General features: G+C 40.2%; 1 long non-coding RNA gene across 1 annotated transcript; it reads right to left on the bottom strand.

Annotated features, from left to right (window-relative positions):
- Positions 1 to 4,982: 4,982 nt before the first annotated feature.
- LOC106316219 lies at positions 4,983 to 5,788 on the bottom strand. Its single transcript, XR_001264771.1, has 2 exons — positions 5,659 to 5,788; positions 4,983 to 5,610 (listed from the first exon to the last, which is right to left on the bottom strand). It is a non-coding gene; the product is annotated as an uncharacterized LOC106316219 (long non-coding RNA).
- Positions 5,789 to 7,257: the final 1,469 nt, after the last annotated feature.

Here is a 7,257-nt window from a genome sequence, read left to right as displayed (position 1 = left end):
TTTTCGCGGCCATGCTGCAACATGGTGGAAACAGCTCAAGACAACCCGATCACGCACAGGCAAAGCACCGATCAAATCTTGGCACAAGCTCACAAAACACCTTCGACAAACGTTTATGCCGCACAACTACGAACGCACCATGTATACTAAGTTACAGAACTTGCGCCAAGGTAACCGAAGTGTGGATGAGTATGCTGAAGAGTTCGCGCTTTTGCTAACCCATAATGAGATCAATGACAGTCAAGTTCAACTCGTCTCGCGTTTCATTGGTGGTCTGCGGCCGCAACTTCAAAATTCAATGGCACAATTTGATCTTTTAACGATTGGAGAAGCTCATCGCCGTGCGGCATCATTCGAACAACAGTCGAAGTCCGTGCGACATCATTCGAACAACAGTTGAAGTCGTCAAACTGGAACGCATTGTCTTCGCGATCTCGTCCTCAAGACTCTGCAAACAGTACCACTTCATCGACCTCAACCAAAGATATCGGTGATGCAGCAGTATATGTAACTAAACCCAATGCATAAGACGATCAACAACTTAGGCGGTCAACTCGACCTAACGCGCTACGTTGTTACTCATGCGGTGAACAGGGACATCACCAAACAGCATGTCCCCATGCCACACGCCAAGGGTTAGTCATCGATGAAACAACTGACGAGCAAGAAGTCTACGATTCACAGGACGAGGTGGACCAAACAGACGAGGATGCTGTTCAACCGACTACGGGTGATCATGGACGTTTACTGGTGCTTCGCCGTGCCTGTCTCCCACCTCAGCAATCTGATGACAAGTGGTTACGAACAAATATTTTTCATTCCACTTGCACAATGAAAGGCCATATATGCAGTTTTGTTATTGATTCCGGGAGTTGCCGAAATGTGGTCTCCGAAGAGGCAGTCGACAAACTGGGCATCACCAGAGAGAAGCACCCATCACCTTACAATCTGGGTTGGCTTAACGATACCACAACCATTCGTATCACGCAACGAGCGATCGTTTCTTTCTCGATTGGACAACACTACAAAGACCGCATGTACTGCGACATTGCTCCAATCGATTTTTGTCATCTTCTTCTGGGCCGACCTTGGGAGTTTGATCGCAAAATTATTCATGATGGAGCTAAAAATACATATAGCTTCCTCTGGAATACACAGAAAATCGTCCTCCTCCCTTCACAAGAGACGGCTACTACAACACTACCGCTACCACCAGTACAGCCAACTTCGCCTCCACCAACGATCACTCCAGCGACACCAAATCAACAGTCTCCTTCACCGTCAACATTACTCTGTTCTTATGGAAAATTCGTCTCAGAACTTCGATCTGAAGGGTTCGCTTTGGCGTTATTGCCAAACAATGACCACCGGCCCCAAGCTTCATCACCGCCACAAGCTTTGAGCAAGGTTCTCACCGACTTTGCTGATGTTTTTCCTGATGAGCTTCCGAAAGGTCTTCCTCCTCTCCGGGACATTCAACACCAAATTGATTTAGTCCCAGGCGCAACACTACCAAACCGACCACACTATCGTATGAGTCCGCTCGAGCATGAAGAGTTGCGTCGACAGGTCGAAGATCTTCTCCGCAAAGGTCATATTAAAGAAAGCCTCAGTCCATGTGCAGTTCCGGCTCTTCTCATACCAAAAAAAGATGGTTCTTGGCGCATTTGTGTGGACAGCCGCGCAATTAATAAGATCACCATTAGGTACCGGTTTCCTATTCCTCGCTTGGATGATCTTTTGGATCAAATTGGATCGGCCAAATTTTTTTCCAAGATCGATCTCAAGAGTGGTTATCATCAAATCCGTATACGGCCGGGAGATGAGTGGAAGACAGCTTTTAAGACCAGGGAAGGTCTTTTTGAATGGCTAGTTATGCCCTTCGGTCTTTCAAACGCGCCAAGTACTTTCATGCGAATCATGAACCAAGCTTTGAGACCATTCATTGGACGTTTCGTTGTGGTTTATTTCGATGATATACTTATTTTCAGCTCGTCGTTGTCCGATCACACGGAACACCTCGGAAAGGTACTTTCAGTTCTGCGATCCGAGAAATTATTTGCAGCCAGGCAAAAGTGCGAGTTCGGCGTCTCCAAAGTCCTATTTCTCGGTTACGTGGTGTCGGATCAGGGGTTGGCCGTAGACCAGTCTAAGGTCGAGGCCATTAGGTCGTGGCCAATACCAAAGACAGTGTCGGAGGTACGGAGTTTCCATGGGCTTGCTTCCTTCTATCGGAGATTTATCGATCACTTCAGCCCAATTATGGCACCAATTACTGGTTGCATGCGAGAAGGTAAGTTCGATTGGACGTTAGACGCCACACGAGCTTTTGATGTCATCAAAGCAAAGCTTACGACAGCTCCAATACTTGTTCTTCCCGACTTCTCATTGACTTTTGAGTTACATTGTGGTGCTTCTAAATTGGGCTCCTATTTACAACAGTTCACCTTTGTCATAAAACACCAGTCTTGCAAGACAAACCGTGTGGCTGATGCCCTCAGTCGCCGGCATAGTTTGTTGACTACTATGCATTCTACGGTTCTTGGGTTTGAATCGTTTGCAGATTTGTATCCTACCGACCCGTTCTTTGCTCGAATTTATTGTGAGGCCGACCAACACCTGCATAGCGACTATACGGTTCAGGATGGGTTCCTTTTCAAGGGCGTACGTCTTTGTGTGCCAGACTGCAGCTTGCTTTTGAAGATAATAAGTGAACTACATAACGAGGGACATGTGGGCAGAGATAGGACATTGCAGTTGGTTATGGAGTCGTATTTTTGGCCTACGTTGCGAAGGGATGTGGTAAGATTTGTCGAGCGTTGCCGTGTTTGCCAAGAAGCTAAGGGTAAAGCTTCCAATGCAGGTTTATATCTTCCGCTTCCCATTCCTACTCAGCCGTGGTCAGACGTTAGTATGGATTTTGTTTTGGGATTACCTCGGACCCAAAGAGGACACGATTCTATATTTGTCGTGGTCGACCGTTTTTCCAAAATGGTCCACTTTATCGCGTGCAAAAACACAACTGATGCTGTGAGTGTTGCTAGTTTGTTCTTCCGAGAGATATATAGATTACATGGCTTGCCAACGTCTATCGTCTCCGACCGTGACACCCGGTTTCTCAGTCACTTCTGGCGGTCCTTATGGAAGCTGTTAGGCACTTCTCTCGACATGAGTTCAGCTTACCATCCTCAAACAGATGGTCAGACGGAGGTCGTTAACCGGTCATTGGGAAATCTACTTCGTTGCCTTGTGGGAGATAACTTAAAATCGTGGGACACTAAACTTGGTCAAGCGGAATTTGCACACAATCATGCCACAAATCGCAGTACAAGATTCTCCCCTTTTCATGTTGTGTATGGTCTTGTTCCTCGTGGTCCGTTGGATTTGGCTACCACACCGGACAAATACACGCCATCATGGTGAGGCTATCGATTTCATTACCAGCCTTCAGGACGTCCATACGCTTACGCAATCTCATTTGGAAGCGGCTACAACAAAATACAAGTTCACCGCAGATGCCAAGAGACGTGAATTGATCTTTGAACCTGGTGATCTTGTCTGGGTATACTTCACAAAAGAGCGCCTTCCCTTGCGGGATTACAACAAACTGAAGTCCAAAAAGATGGGTCCGTTCGAAGTGGTAGAACGCATCAATCCAAATGTGTACCGTGTCAAGTTTCCTGCACACCTTCGTACGTCTGACGTCTTCAATGTCAAACATTTGTCTCCTTTCAAAGGCGACAATCCCGATCAAGATTTGTGGGCGAATCCTTCTCAACCGGAGGGACCTGATGCAGCGTAACTTGTGATCCTTGTGATCACAACTTCCTTTTCATATTAGGAATTTCCTTTTCTATGTTTTGGCTTTTTTCCTTTTTAATAGCTATTAAGTTTTCTATTTCCCTTCGGGATTAGGTTATTCTTCGCTAGTATATATAGCGATGCAATTAGACCTTTGTAAGGACCTTGAATTTGAATAAGATATTGAGTTTTCTTAAGAGCTTTCATAAGCACTGCGAAGAGTATTCGCGTCCCCTAAGAGCTTTAACGAGCACTGCGAAGAGTATTCGCGTCTTTAACCTTGTTACCGAAGTTACCTTCGTCGACAAGTTACCTGAGTTGAAGATCAAACCCTAGGTCTTCGACTTATATCGTTTCCGCACTCTATCACAAAGCCTGACAAACTTCCTCCTCCGTTGCCATCCTGAGCAGTCTCTGGTTTGTCTGGTGAGTAATAGACGGTGTAATCTCATCTAAAAAATCATCAAATTCAGTTGGAGAGGTGGTGCTTAATAATCCCACAAAATAGTCTACTGCCACCTTCTCGACACCTTTTTCTTCTGTTATCCAATGACCATCCTCATCATGAAGCCCCACTATCCTATTACGGACCCGTCTTTGCTTTGTTAAGGCATGGTAGAATTTAGTATTAAGATCCCCAGATGAGTACCACATATTCCTACTTTTCTGATGCCAATATTCTTCTTCATCCTTATAGGCATCCTGTAATTTCCGAGAAACCTCCAAAATATCATCCTGAGACCTATTATTATCCATTTGGATCTCTTCTAAAGCTTGTTGAAGCTCATTAATTTTTTCCTTCCCGTAAGGTGGATTGTTTTTCCTCCAAGCTGCAATTTCGTGCCGACAATTTGTGATTTTTGTAACAATATCCTCGGAGTGACCTTCATGCCTCTCTTTCCATCCTGAGACTAATGATTCCATAAATCCTTCTTGTCCAATCCACCGTTTGTCAAACCGAAATTGTCCTTTCTTCCTGTGAACTTTGTCTTCTATAAACGCTACTACTGAGCGATGATCCGATGCTACCATCCCAAGGTATTCTGTATATGAGCATGGGAATAGCGTGTGCCAATCTTCGTTCGCTAATGCACCATTATTAATCTCATGTTAGGCCAGATCAAAATCAACTCATCCATCTCATCTTCCCACCATAAGTGATTAGGCGACAAGCACCCATATGAAAAAAACAATTATATAGTTGCAAAACACATGTTACAAACTTGATTCGAGAGTCCCCAAACCCCCACAAAATCACATACCACCATACATATTGCATAAAGAATTCTATCAACCGTAATTTATATCTAGCAAATATTGTTATTCCCTGCATCCAGAAAACCAAAAAGCTCCATTCTTTTGTTCCTATAAGAATCCTGAAACCTGAGAAAATGCCAACGTAAATGCAACCCTTTAAACTCCAGCCATATTTTGCGTCAACCACACAATCAATAAGTCCTATATAGACCCCCATATATTTCCATTGTGACCTCCTTGTACTGGCCATAACTACAATATCGCAACCTCATTCCTTCCTTGGTGAGTATTGCGACCTGAGATGAGAATAAATATAAATAAAACTGCTCTGCATAAGGATTAAAACTCCCAGCCCATTCCATCGTTCCCAAGCCTTATGCAATTCTGAATTACACAGTCTCCTGATAACAAATTCTAATCGAACCTGTGAATCAACTGTGGTAATCATCTCCACCATCCCTGTGAATTCCCGGGATTTTGTTTTGATGATAATCGAAATCGTACTCCATTTTATTACCCAAACCGGCCAAAAGATCCCAAAGTTCCCTTTTCCTGAAACCCAATCAAATCCCGATAACTCCTGATTTTTTCCTTCCTGACCTTCTGCTCCAATCCGTATCTCGTCTCCGATTCCAGGATCCCATCGTCGTGTAGGCATCGAAACCCTTACCGATTAGAAAATCTCCATTCCGATAGAGATTTTTGATTTAAATCAAACTCATCTATTTGCATAAACTTTCAAAATGATATTTTTGAAAATTTAAGTTACTAATTTTTATATAATGTTTTTATATTTTCACATATTTTAGAATATTTTAGATCTTTAATGGAAAATCCACTATCTTTATTTAATGTAAAAATCCCTAAACTAAAGATTTATCGGTAATGGTGGTAATTATGATCGGCACTGTAGACAGAGTATTTAATTCATTAAATAAAGTTAGTTTATGGGCTATTTCACTAAATACTTAGTTTGGAGGTATTTACTCAAAACAAATTTAGTTTAACGGTTTTATCGTTAAAAATCCATTGTCAAAACATAACAACAATAATTTTCACCAAATAAAATAGTTATATTAGATTAATGATTTGATTTAATTATTCGTGTAATATTTTAGCGTGTTTTGGATACATATAAAAGATTTAGATCGGTTTTGGTACAAGTTATTTTTTGGAATTTAAAATTTTTAAATTTTCGGATATCCATTTGGGTTTGGGTAAAACCCATAACCCGAAATACCGTAAAAATCCATTTGGTATTATGTGAGGTTCGTGGATCGATTCGACTTCATTTTACCGGGTTGGGTCCGGATCGAATTTTCGCTTAGCATGGTTCTTTAAAAGAAAGAGGTGGAAAATGGACAGAGAAAATAATGCTTTGTGAACCCAATTACTTTGACAAAAATATATGAAGAATCAGTGCTATTGAGGAACATTTTATAGAAAGAAAAGAAAAAGAGCAAATCATAATATTTTGATTAATTAAATTTTGTTAAAAGATAAAATCACCAAAAACCTACACATACACGTATTTGATTACTTACAATAAATAGCCTTGAATTTCCATTTCATAAAAAAAACAAATTATTCAAAAATTAAAATTTAATAACTTTGGAATAAGATTTAGCAGTATTAAAAGAAATAAACTATAATAACGAAACTTTTAACAATATCTAATTAATATCATTGTAAAGTTCAGTTACATCTTGATCATTAATACGGCAATAGAGATCTTTTTAGACAAAAATTAAGTCAAAAAATTTATACAAAATTTTGACAGAACTAGTGCAACTATAAAACCCACAAATATTTAGTCGACTCTTATTGCCAATATATATATCTTGGACTTTCGTCTTTTGCAGTTGCAATCTCAAAATAAAAAGAACTAGACTTTGATCCACATATCCGTGCGAGTAATTTTTCATTTTATAAATATAATTTTTTCATATTATATTTTGTATATCATAATTTTTGATAATATATTGTTGTGATTTTCAAAATAAATAAATAGATAATATATAGTTGTAGATATAAAGTTTAATATATGTTAAAATTTTCATTTTTATATAAAAATGTTACACAATTTACGAATTTTAATTTTTATAAACTGTGAATGATATTCTAATTCCCTTAAAAGGTGAATTATATTTTTTTTATTCAAATGAAAATATTATTTTTATTTATGTTAATTTACCAATT

The sequence above is a fragment of the Brassica oleracea genome, chromosome C9 (genome assembly GCF_000695525.1).
Source record: "Brassica oleracea var. oleracea cultivar TO1000 chromosome C9, BOL, whole genome shotgun sequence".
NCBI classification, from domain to species: domain Eukaryota; kingdom Viridiplantae; phylum Streptophyta; class Magnoliopsida; order Brassicales; family Brassicaceae; genus Brassica; species Brassica oleracea.
This window is presented reverse-complemented; position numbering and strand designations above follow the sequence as displayed.